The sequence below is a fragment of the Amblyomma maculatum genome, chromosome 8 (genome assembly GCF_055883805.1).
Source record: "Amblyomma maculatum isolate TAMU_Amacu chromosome 8, ASM5588380v1, whole genome shotgun sequence".
Lineage (NCBI taxonomy): Eukaryota > Metazoa > Arthropoda > Arachnida > Ixodida > Ixodidae > Amblyomma > Amblyomma maculatum.
In genome coordinates, this window is record NC_139351.1 from 83,220,783 (window position 1) to 83,233,136 (window position 12,354).

Here is a 12,354-nt window from a genome sequence, read left to right on the forward strand (position 1 = left end):
TCGGCCTTTCCATAGGGCGGATTCATGCATGTCGGAGGCAAAGAAGGTGCACCACCTTATGCGAAGCATCAAGGAGAAGCTGTTCGTCGGCCTTGTACATCACCCTCCATATTCTGTGTCTGAATTTACAAAGGAAGCGACAAGGATGGAGCGTGTCCTGCACAAGCGATTTGTGCATTTCGATCGCAATGCGAACATCGCTGCCGTGGACTTCTGCTCGCCGATGGCTGGAAGGGAGGATAAAGCCCTTCATGAAAATTTTCGCGCATCGTGCGCGAATAGCTCCAAAAGCTGCCCTCTCTCGAGCAACACCCGCGTGTAGAGGGAATCTCATATTTTGCATGAAGAGCTCCGCCAAGCAGTGCCATCAATGCTATCACCAAGCCGCCTGCGCCGTACGTTATGAGGTACTTACAGTGACCTGTTGCGTACCCCCATGCCAAAATCATCAGCACCCTGCAACACTGCACCTCCCGCTCGTCCTGCACCACGATATTTCGACGGGTGTGCCTGATGCTCGACCACCCATTCGCAAAGCACACGTGTGGCGCACGCCGAGCACTCTACCTTTGTGCTTTCACTGCAGCGAAGCCGGTCACACACTGCGATACTGCCCGTACCGTCGGATGGGCTTGCGCGGATTTTCACCGAATGCCCTCGGCCGCGCTATGGCGAATGACCTCGGGACATCGACCAGTACCTCAGCGAAAACATCCCAACTGTGTCCCTCCTGTGACGCCTGTCCAGGTCATCATCACCGCGACAGTGATGATGACAGAGATACCGATCATCATTGATAACTACAACACGACTGCATTTCTGGATACCGGCGGTGATTTTTGCGTTATGAGTCGCGGCCTTGCTACCGTCCTACTAAAATTCCTGACGCCTTGGCACGGAGCCCCGACAAGGACAGCCGGGGGACATATGGTAACGCTGCTTGGAGTGTGCGCCGCTCGCGTCGAGATTCGCCACGTGACTTTCTCGTGTTGCTTCACTGTGCTGGCAGAGTGCTCCAAGGACCTGGTTCTCGGCCTTTATTTTCTTTCGACATGGCACCATTATCGACCTCCGAGACTTCAGGGTGATTTGTTCCATTCACCGCGCAATTTCCGACTACACGAAGCACAGCGACGACTACCCAGGCAGGCCAGTCTTCCGAGTGTGCGATGATGACGTCACTCTACCTCCACGCACCAGCTTGTTTGTTACAGCGCAGTGCGACGACCTTCCCGCCCTTCAAGGCCCCGTGGAAACGAACGCCGATTTTTTGCTGAGCCTACAAGCCTGCCTCGCTCGGGGAGGGGGAGGGGGGGGGGGGTTGCCTTGAGTATAACAATCAAACTGAACAGCTTTTAACGAACTTTAGCGCCGACAATCGCCATTTGCCCCAAGGTGCAGCCATCGCTTATATTGACGAAGTCAGTGTGCCCTCCGCCATCTGCGCCCTTTCGCTGGCCAACGAGAACTCTCCAGAGAGCACTGAACATTCTGTTAAAACTGACGTGAATCCTGCTTTGTATCTTAAACAGAAACTCTGAAACGCCGCCTTCAAGTAACTTTGGACACTTACCATGACTGCCTTGCCGTCACTTCCAAAGTGAAACATGTGTCAGTAGCCAAACATAAAATTATAGTCGACCCCTCCGAACGCCCTATCCGCCAGCACCCCTACCTAATGTCGGCGAAGGAGCGAGAGGCTATTCGGGCGCAGGTTGATTACACGCTTCGCCATGTGATCCAGCCGTCCACAAGCCCATGGGCCTCACCAGTTGTGCTGATCGCTAAAAAGGGCGCGACAGTCAGATTTTCTGTCGACTAAAGGAAGCTCCACAAAATTACTAAAAAGGACGTCTATCCATTGCCTCGAATAGACGATTCGTTCGACCGACTCCGCCATGCCCGACACGAGGCAGATCGAAGTCGATAAACGTGATGGAGTGAAGACCGCGTTCATTACTCCTGACGGAGTGTACGAATCTAATGTGCTTCCCTTCGGCTTGTGTTCTGCTCCTGCAACCTTTCAAAGAATGATTGACACTGTTCTAGCCGGCCTGAAATGGCAGACGTGCTTCGTCTACCTTGCCGACGTTGCCATTTTCTCTGCGACCTACGAGAGGCATTTCAAGCTTTGACTCCCGTACTAAATTCCATCCGCTTGGCCGACCTCTCACTAAAATCAGAAAAATGCCAATAGGGTCTCCTTGGCTTCTCTACATTTAATGTTGTCCCTTGCGCCCGGAGACTTGGGGCATTCCCAAAGTATATGGTCGAGGGTGCCCTCTCTTCGCAGGCTTTACATTTTTCATTTTTTCTCTCATCTATCTGGGTGTGAAACAACCAGACAGGGTTTGGGAAATTAACAGCTTGGAAACGCCGCCAGGCTATTGCCTCTTTATTATTTAAGCCAGTATCCAGTGGCGGCATCAGACGTCTTCCTAATATATAATTCATACATGCATGTATAGACCCTATTCACAATCAGGTTTTAACCATGTTTTGCGGAGACCCCATAACGTTGGGCGGTTCGAAACTAAAAAGCGTCTACCAGCTAGCGTCCTCCCTGTTGCGCGTCGCTCATTTGTCGGATACTTGAGACGCCGTTTGGAACGCCGTCAAACCAGAGCTCGGATTTTCATGATTCGCCGTGGACCCTCTCTCTTTTTCTCCTTCTCTCACGTTGCGTTGTGTGCGCCATTGCCCCGCCGGGGTGGTGCAGTGGTAAGACGCCCGACTACTGTGCCGGAGTCCCCGGGTTTGAACCCGACCTCGGCGGCTGCGTTTCGATGGAGGCGAAACGAAGTGGCGTCCGTGTGCTGTGCGATGTCAGCGCACGTTAAAGATCCCCAGGAGGTCGAAATTACTCCGTAGCCCTCCACTACGGCTCCTCTTTCTCTCTTTCCACTTTCTCTCCCACCTTCCTCCTTTCCCTTACGGCGCATTTGCGGTGTCCGCAGAAAACAAAGTAAGACAGTTACCGCGCCTTTCCCTTCCTATAAATAAATCAGTTGAATCAGTGCCACGCCGGGGTGGTGCAGTGGTAAGACGCCCGACTTCTGTGCTTGAGCACTCGGGTTCGATACCGACCTCGGCGGCTGCGTTTCGATGGAGGCGAAATGAAGAGGTGTCCGTGTGCTGTGCGATAGTGGTAAACATTTTTATTGAAAATGTTCCGGAGGTTGTAGCGGTGGTTGGAGTCCTCAGTCCGGATGTCAGCGCACGTTGAAGATCCCCAGGTGGTCGAAATTACTCCGTATCCCTCCACTACGGCTCCTCTTTCTCTCCTTCCACTTTCACTTCCACCTTCCTCCGTTTCCTTACCGCGCGGTTCAGGTGCCCACAGAAGCAAGTTTGACAGATACTGCACCTTTCCCTTCCTGTAAACCAATAATAATTATTATTATGTTGCCAGTAAAGCAGCAATGGCGTAATGTGAATGTTGGTTTGTGGTTTGTGGGGTTTTAACGTCCCTAAGCGACTCAGGCTATGAGAGATGCCGCAGTGGAGGACTCCGGAAATTCGACCAGCTGCTTCTTTAACGTGCACTGACATCGCACAGCACACGGGCGCCTTGAACTCTATAGCACCATTCTTTTTTGGTTGCGGAGCTGTTCAATAGAGACAACAGCGACGCCGACAATTACGATTACCCGTTATTATCATTGTCATTATATATACTTTAAGTGTCATTTTCATCGCTACAGTCATGCTGACGGCAGAAAAGGAGAGCAATGACGTGCGTTTCATGAAATTTGCACAAATTGATATCTATGCTGTTCCCGGCTTCTTTATACCGTTCCCTCTACTCTAAATCATTCATTTCATTCATCTATTAATACCGTCAGCCTATGCAGGCTATTACAGGAGTGGAAATAAACAAAAATAACAAAAAATGAGTACATTTCAACAACTACAAAAGTCCAACACAAAAATGCAAGCAAATACAGTGGACGTAAAACAGAATGTCAAATGATACGGCAAAAGAAACAAAGGAAAACATATTACACAGAAGGACTTTTATTTGAGGTGAATCGTGGTGAATCGTAAAATTCCAATCTCGCCTTGTACTAAAACCATTTTCTTTACGCCTTTCCCTTCCTGTGAACCAATTACTACTACTACTACTTTCCCTTCATGCCGAGGTTCTACAGCGCGTTGCACAATTAGAGGCGCGATGTAGAATGCTTCTCCCAGCTAAACCGTGGAATCCTCGCCGTTCAAATTTTACACAGAAAGGGCATTTTGTCGCTAGTATTTTTTAATACCCAGTTTGTTCGGGGAACTTGCCTGATTCGATCAAAAGAAGTCAGATGTTTCCATCTTATGCGGCGGCGACGACGCCAGACGAGCCGCTGCCCCAGCGATGGTACTGGCGGCGCCACCTCACGCTGCTTACAACAACTCTGTAGCAGAAAGAGAGCGGGCGAATGTTTTGGCAGAAGGTTTGAGTTGTTGTAAGCAGCATGAGGTGGAGCCACCAGTACCATCGTGGGGCAGTGGCTCGTCTGGCGGTGTCGCCGCCGCTTAAATCTGACTTCTTTTGATCGAATCAGGCAAGTACCCCAAACAAATTTGGTATCAAAAAATACTAGCAACAAAATACCATTCCTGTGCAAAATTTGAACTGCGAGGATTCCGCGGTTTAGCTGGGAGAAGCATTCTACATCGCGCCGCTAATTGTGCAACAAACCTATACTTTAAAGTATGGCTAATAATAAATAATAATTGGTTCACAGGAAGGGAAAGGCGCAGTATCTGTCGCACTTGTTTCTGTGGGCAATTTAACTAAGCCGTGAGGGAAGAGAAAAATTAGCTGTGGCTTAGCTCTGGTTAAGCCTGAGTGATTGCGAAAGCAATACCTCCCGAGCTGCGCTTGGCTCTGCTGGTGGTTTGGCATGGCTTCGCCTTTTGTGCAACTTTTCTCAACCCCAGGTGGTCGAAATTTCCGGAGTCCTCCACTACGGCGTCTCTCATAGCCTGAGATGCTTTGGGACGTTAAACCCCACAAACGAAACCAAACCAAATCAATGTACAGCAAATCACAACTAACCAGAGAATCCCACCTACCACTCCTACGCAAACCAGTAGAGGTATATGTGGGAGGGAGCAAGGTACCGAGAGTCAGCACCATTAGGATCCTGGGGTATTTCCTACAGCAGAATAGGAAAAACACCATCACTTCTTGTTCACCCATTTTAGTCTGGTACTTTCAAATTGCGCGCCAATCTCTTCCTATGCCCTTTTTCGGCTGTACTCCCGGTTGCGTGACGTCACATCCATTACGTCATATCCACGACGTCATATCCATTAAGTCATATCCACTATGGCACCCCTTTCTCTCCTTCCGCTTTCGCTCGTACCTTCCTCCCATCCCTTACTCGTGATCAGGTCTTCAAAACGTGTGGCAGATACGCCTTTCCTTTCCTGTGAACTAGTTATCCTAATTATTTACCTAACTATCTTATAACAACATTATGTCACCCTCTATCGATTGATACCGCTCATTAACCCCTACCGCTTCTCAATTATCCACAACTGCTGCGGACACGATTTTGCGGACATGGCCTGCGGACAGAATTCTGAAAACAAAGCAATGTCGCGTCCAGTGGTCTTTCAACTCAGCTACATCGACGGCTTTGTGGGGTGCAGTGGTAAGACGCCCGACTACTGCGCCGGAGCTCCCGGGTTCGAACCCGACCTCGGCGGCTGCGTTTCGATTGAGGCGAAACGAAGAGGTGTCCGTGTGCTGTACGATGTCAGCGCACGTTAAAGATCCCAGGTGGTCGAAATTACTCCGTAGCCCTCCACTACGACCCCTCTTTCTCTCTTTCCACTTTAACGCACATCTTCCTCCCTTCCTTTACGGCGCGGGTCAGGTGTCCACAAACAAGTGTGACAGGTACTGCGCCTTTCCCTTCCTGTGAACCAATTACTACTACTACTTTCCCTTCATGCCGAGGTTCTACTTTAACGTATGGCTAATAATAAATAATAATTGGTTCGCAGGAAGCGAAAGGCGCAGTACCTGTCGCACTTGTTTCTGTGGACAATTTAACTCAGCCGTAAGGGAAGAGAAAAATAAACTCTGGCTTAGCTCTGGTTAAGCCTGAGTGATTGCGAAAGCAATACCTCCCTGGCTGTGCTTGGCTCTGCTGGTGGTTTGGCATGGCTTCGCCTTTTGTGCAACCTTTCTCAATGCACAGCAATTCACAATTAACCAGAGAATCCCACCTACCACACCTACACATACCAGTGGAGGTATATGTGGGAAAGAGCAAGGTACCGAAAGTCAGCGCCATTAGGATCCTGGGGTATTTCCTACAGCAGAATAGGAAAAACACCATCACTTCTTGTTTACCCATTTAAGTGTGGTACTTCAAATTGCGCGCCAATCTCTTCCTATGCCCTTTTTCGGCTCTAATTCCGGTTGCGTGACGTCACATCCATTACGTCATATCCACTACGGCACCCCTTTTTCTCTTTCCGCTTTCACTCATACCTTCCTCACATCCCTTACGCGTGATCAGGTGTCCTCAGAACGTGTGGCAGATACGCCTTTCCTTTCCTGTGAGCCAGTTATTCCAATTATTTACCTATCTTATAACAACATTACGGCACCCTCTATCGATTGATGCCGCTCATTAACCTCTACCGCTTCTCAATTATCCACAACTGCTGCGGACATGGCCTGCGGACGTGGCCTGCGGACGTGGCCTGCGGACAGAATTCTGAAAACAAAGCGATGTCCCGTCCAGTGGTCTTTCAAATCAGCTACATCGACGGCTGTGTGGGGTGCAGTGGTAAGACACCCGACTACTGTGCCGGAGTTCCCGGGTTCGAGCCCGACCACAGCGCCTACGCACCATCGCTCCTTCCGACCAACAAAAGCGATCGCGTGCTCGAATTCGGTGAAGCTGCCAATCTTCGCCCGCAAAAAAACCATGACCGCACAACTCCGGCCTACCTACCGAATTGGACGCAACGTGTCAAATGACACTCGCCGTGCGTACAAGCTCCGATTTGGTGCACACGACGTCGTCTGTATCCAATAACTAAACCAAAAAGCCGTAGTCAACGGCTCAGAAAAGCCCTCTATTAATATCCTTACTTATATTATCCCGTACTGATATGTGGTCATGTCTAAATTCCAAGCAATTCATCGTTCGTATTCGGGTGCCTTCCCAGATCAGGAGACTGACCAAGACGGGTCGTGCTCTCCTTACAAAACTCGGATATACCCTTAAAGAAGACAATAGCGCATAAACCACAAATATCGCACCATACATCAGGGTTCACGGTCAGACCACTGGCCAGAAACATGAACCCTGTCAATTATAACGGCAGAAGGAATGACAGAGCCAAAACTTTTGACAAAGAAATGAATACAAAACATTTTGTCATGTACGTCGACGCAGCGAGGTACAAAGGCAAATAAGTGACCGCAGCCGCGGTCACTGACTCACGCGGCAAGCTCAAGAATGGAACAAGTGTACGAACCAAATGCATCCGCACAGCAGAAGTGGTGCCAATAGCCTTAGCAATCTCGGAAGCAAACCGAAGACAACACAATTACTGGATAGCCTCGGACTGGAAAGCCGCCTGTCGAGCCTTCCAACACAACAGGATTCATCGCATAGCAACCAAGTTCCTAGCCGGTCGGCCAGAAAGAACAGACCCAAGTAGGCAACACACGATTGTTTGAGTCCCCGACGCTGGCGTGGAGGGTAACAGTTAATGCCGTCGTCCGAGGTTTCACTAGCCGGGCGGCGGAGCCATCGGTAGAGCCTTTCACAACACCAGAAACACAGGGAAACCATACGAGCGTGTAGGGAGAGGCAGAAAGTACGCACTTCCACATGACACACTAAGCCGAGAACAAGGCCCTACACTTAGCGCCTACAAACACATATCCAAACAAAACTCTGTACCACAAGATATGGCCAACACAATACAAAAGTGAATGTGTCTGTTGCGGAGACACTGATACACTATACCACACAACATGAAAATTTAGGGCAAGCCCCATATATGCCTAAAATAGTTAGCCCTAGTCCTGAACAGTAGGAGGACCTTCTAGCCGACTCGGACGCGCAGCATCAGCTCATGCTGGTGCAGCAGGCCAGAGCCGCTAATGAGGCCAACGGACTCCTGGACAGAGGACTGCCGACTACTGGGCCCGTATTCCGAGTTTGCGTCGTTATCAAAAGTGTCGTTATCTCCCCGACCTCGAGTCATCTCATTGGTGAAAACGCCGGAACATGATTTTGCCACCTCTTCCGGTTTCGTAGTGGTACCGGCTTTTGGACCTATCGAATCACTCGAGGTCACGTGAGATAGCAACACTTCGAAACTTGGAATACGGGTCCTGCTCTTTCCTAACCCCCTACCCTAACCCCTATTTTCCGCAATACAGTTTATCAATCACTCAGTCGCAGAAAACCACGAAAAAGAGGACAGCAGGCAATGTTTCTAGAATAATTGCCACATTTATTGAGTGCTGCAGGCATTCATAATTACTGCACCATCTATTTTCCCCTTAATGAGGCGCAGCTCATTTTACGATATTCAGAAATGGCAAGCGAAGAAAGGCTTTTTCGGAACCATCGCCCATAGCTACTCCACGGCTGTTTATATTACATAAGGCGAAGAACACTGCCCATTCCTGCGCCGTCTTTCTAGTGTTTTAAGAAGATATTAGCCATTTTTTTCTCCAAAATTCACTCGTCAAAATAAAAACAGTTTTTTCCATGCGTTTTTTGTACTGCTGTACTTCACATGTCACCTTCGGGTGTAATAAAACATTTTCTTTCGCCTCGTTAAGCTTCATCACACATTTTCGTCAAGCATATGGCTTCAAGACGGTGATAAATGACCTTTCGGCGCGGTGTGCAGGAAAAATCAGCGTTCATGACCAACTCCAAAAAAAGGCAGAGCTCTTTCGCACTCCTGGCGTCAACCGCGAGCGCTGTCCCAACCAATAGCCATGAAGGCGGAGCAGCGTTCGGGCGGGGTTCCGACACTGGAACGCGGGCGTCTGATTTTGATGATGCCACGTACTACTCTTTTTTTGTGCAAGCATCCGTTTTTTATTATTATTACTGCTTTAATCGTACCAGATTGAGATCGAACGCTACTGCTTGCGACTCTAGGAAGAAGCAAAAGAAAATGCAAGGGCCTGCTATTGGCTCTGTAGCTGAGCCACCTCCGCTGCCTCGTGCGGGAAGAGGAAGTAAAGAAAAGGAAGAGGGAGAAAAGGACGCGCGTCGCAACAGCCGTCGTCCACCACCGAAGCGGTGGAGGGTCGCTACTGCATGAGAGCTGTGCGCACGAGAAAAAAGAGAAGGAGGGAAATTGCGGTGGTGCAAAGGCGTACTTCTGAGACGCTTTAAATTCAAAAACAAAACCTCTCGAAAGAGGGAGAGGGTGGCAGCTACTCTCGTCACCGTATGCTTTCTGAAAAGAGACCATCCAATCTGCTACGCATCTTGCTGACAGACGAGCGGGCGCAGGTATGCGTCCAATTTGAGGCCCCAATTAGGATCGGGGTTGACCCGGGACTTCGCAGCTTCACGAAGATGGACGATGACAAGTCCTGGAACCCCGATGACGAGAAACCTCGAAAAAAACCCAAGCACAGGTCGCCCAAGACGTCCAAAGACAAGAAAGGAGGAAAACGGCAGGCCAAACCTCGAGGTAAATGACGGTGGACCGCACTCCGCCATGTTGACCTACTTTCTCGTCCTCCGTGGTCCGTCAAGGTACCGAAACATCTAGCGCGCTAAGCCTCTGTTGTGCGTACGTTGCTAGCGGTTAGTTTTGGGTGCTGTTTTTAGGCGCGGCATTATCGCTCGCGCACTATCATCTGCGTGAGGTTCGTGAACGTTGTTTGGCACGAGACATCGGCTGTTCCAGCGAAGACGCACGAGCGGTGCGAGGATGTATGGAAGCCATTTTTTAAAGGATGATGTGTGCCTTTAACAGTGCCATCACTGGTGCGTCAGGTTGATAAATTGCTCTTTCTATATTTTCGGTGAGATTGGCCACCTTCGACATTTATATGCATATTTTCAAAGATACTTGAGTACACTTAGAAGTGAATGAATATTTTCTTCATTTTCTCATTGGGAATGCTTACTCACACAAGTCTTTTTATGTTGTTTCGAAACACTATGAGACACTTTGGCGATTAAAGTAATGCAAGGCGAAACCCCAAATGCCGCATTCTACTACGCATTTGTGGTGAATGTGGCGGTGAATGATGGTTCGAGTAAAGAGGGTGACTTTCCACCCTTCCTTTATGGCACGGTACATGTATACGCGGAGAATTGTGACAGATACTGCGTCTTTTTTATCCTGTAAATCAATTTCAAACGCCACTGATGCCTGCTGTACTAACGCCTCCTAGACATCTGGGTCTGCTTCCGTTTGCTCTGTGGTACGGCGTTCGAGGAAGCGGCTAATGGAAGGGCGCACGAACGCCTGGATCGGACGCCCTGGGGGGTCAGCTTCGCCTTGTGACACCATGACCTGTCGTGACGATATATCGCGTGCCCTTTGTCGAACACAACCAGCATTTCGTTGAACGCATTAAAGTTCACCGGCGTTCTATAATTCGACTGCAGGAAAGGAAAGGCGCAGTACCTGTCACTCGCGGAATCTCGCTATCATTATCGCTGTAGACAAGGGGAATTTATTAAAAGCGTTTCAAGATCCGGATCATGGCGCAAAATACCCACGCCCCGGATCGTGAAACGCTGTACGCCCGGATCGTGTAACGCTCATCATTATTCCCCTTGTCTAGCCTAATACTGGCTGATCATGACATTCATTTCTCTAAATTGCCTTGTGTCTTTTTTTATGGATCTGAGTTTCGTGTTATGTCGTGTGCCAAAGCCAGGCAATAAATAAAAAGAGTGCGGGGTGCGGCGCTGTGGTAAAGCGCTGAGCTGGATATCAAAGGGATGGAGGTTCGATACCCCTGTGGGAGACAAGGTTTTTTTAATTAGTTTTTCAGGTATAAAAGCCGCCGCAATAGCGTAGCACTTATGGAGGTTCGATACCCCTGTGGGAGACAAGGTTTTGTAATTTGTTTTTCAGGTATAAAAGCCGCCGCAGTAGCGTAGCACTTATGGAGTTGGAGACAATGTTTTTTAATTTGTTTTTCAGGTATAAAAGCCGCCGCAATAGCGTAGCACTTATGGAGGTTCGATACCCCTGTGGGAAGGTTTTTTAATTTGTTTTTCAGGTATAAAAGCCGCCGCAGTAGTGTAGCACTTTCGCTCGCGACAATGATGAGCCATTAAAGGCTTTCGCCCTAATATATCTTTCCATGTTCAAAGCATTTCCAATGTATGCCCACCTACCACCGGCCATTCTATTTGAGTTTTTCCCCTTTTGTGTAAATTTCTACTTTCATACTTGTTTGTCTTCCTTGGTCTAATTATTTTTGTTTTCTTTTTCTGTCCAATGCGGCCGCAATAGTTGTGGAATTAAGTTTTCTGCTGCGACATTCTTGTGGGGAAATTTGTGCGAATCATCACCTCACCGTATATTTATTTTCGCACATTTTCTACGCGACAATTTTTTCGCTCGGCTCATATCGTGTAGTCTGCTGAGAAAATAATAAAATGAGAACATTTATCGGAATGTTATTGTTTTGCGGAATATTATCATTATTATGACAGAAATGTTCTGCATTTATTTTTTTTTTGTCAATATTATTCCAAAGCGAATAGCACCTTGGCCATGTGATTTACGAATTTATTTTCGCCACTTTACTGTATCAATGAATAGATATACAAAGCTTATCGAGAGTTTTTGCTTTTTCGCGTCTGTTTTTCTATCTCGCTGCTATCTATGTGGCTTTACTGAAGATATATTACGCAGGTATTATGGCAAGTGAAGAATTTTCAAAAGGTTAATAATATGCATTTAGCCGCATATGAAGCATTAACTAATACATATCCGTATACTGACTACATTCCATATTTAAAAGTCCCAAACCTGACAGCTCTTCACGTCATCAGCAATCAGGGAACCGAAAAAAAAAGCAGGTTAATTCCTTAGCACTATTTGAATAGTGTAGTCATTATTTCTTGCTGCTTTTTCAATTTTATCAGTATAATTCTTACAAGTCACTTTTGCTAGCTTATTTGTTACATGTACGCTAGCGTCATTATGATTTTAAATCTTTCATCCCCATTTCATCCCATCAGCATCTGATTTGGTAGTATTTCTGAGGACGTTTGCCGACTTCGACTCCTTCAATGTTGGACTTGTGTATAGCTACCATTGTTAAAGAAATATCGGCAGTTTTAATGCTGGTTGCAATTGTTTTCGGAGAGAATCAGTACT

The 12,354-nt window shown here is 48.0% G+C and overlaps 1 long non-coding RNA gene across 1 annotated transcript in view; it reads right to left on the reverse strand.

Moving 5' to 3' along the window:
• Positions 1–12,354, reverse strand: part of LOC146181655 (uncharacterized) — a 58,183-nt gene that overhangs the window by 44,016 nt on the left and 1,813 nt on the right. The window lies entirely within an intron of this gene.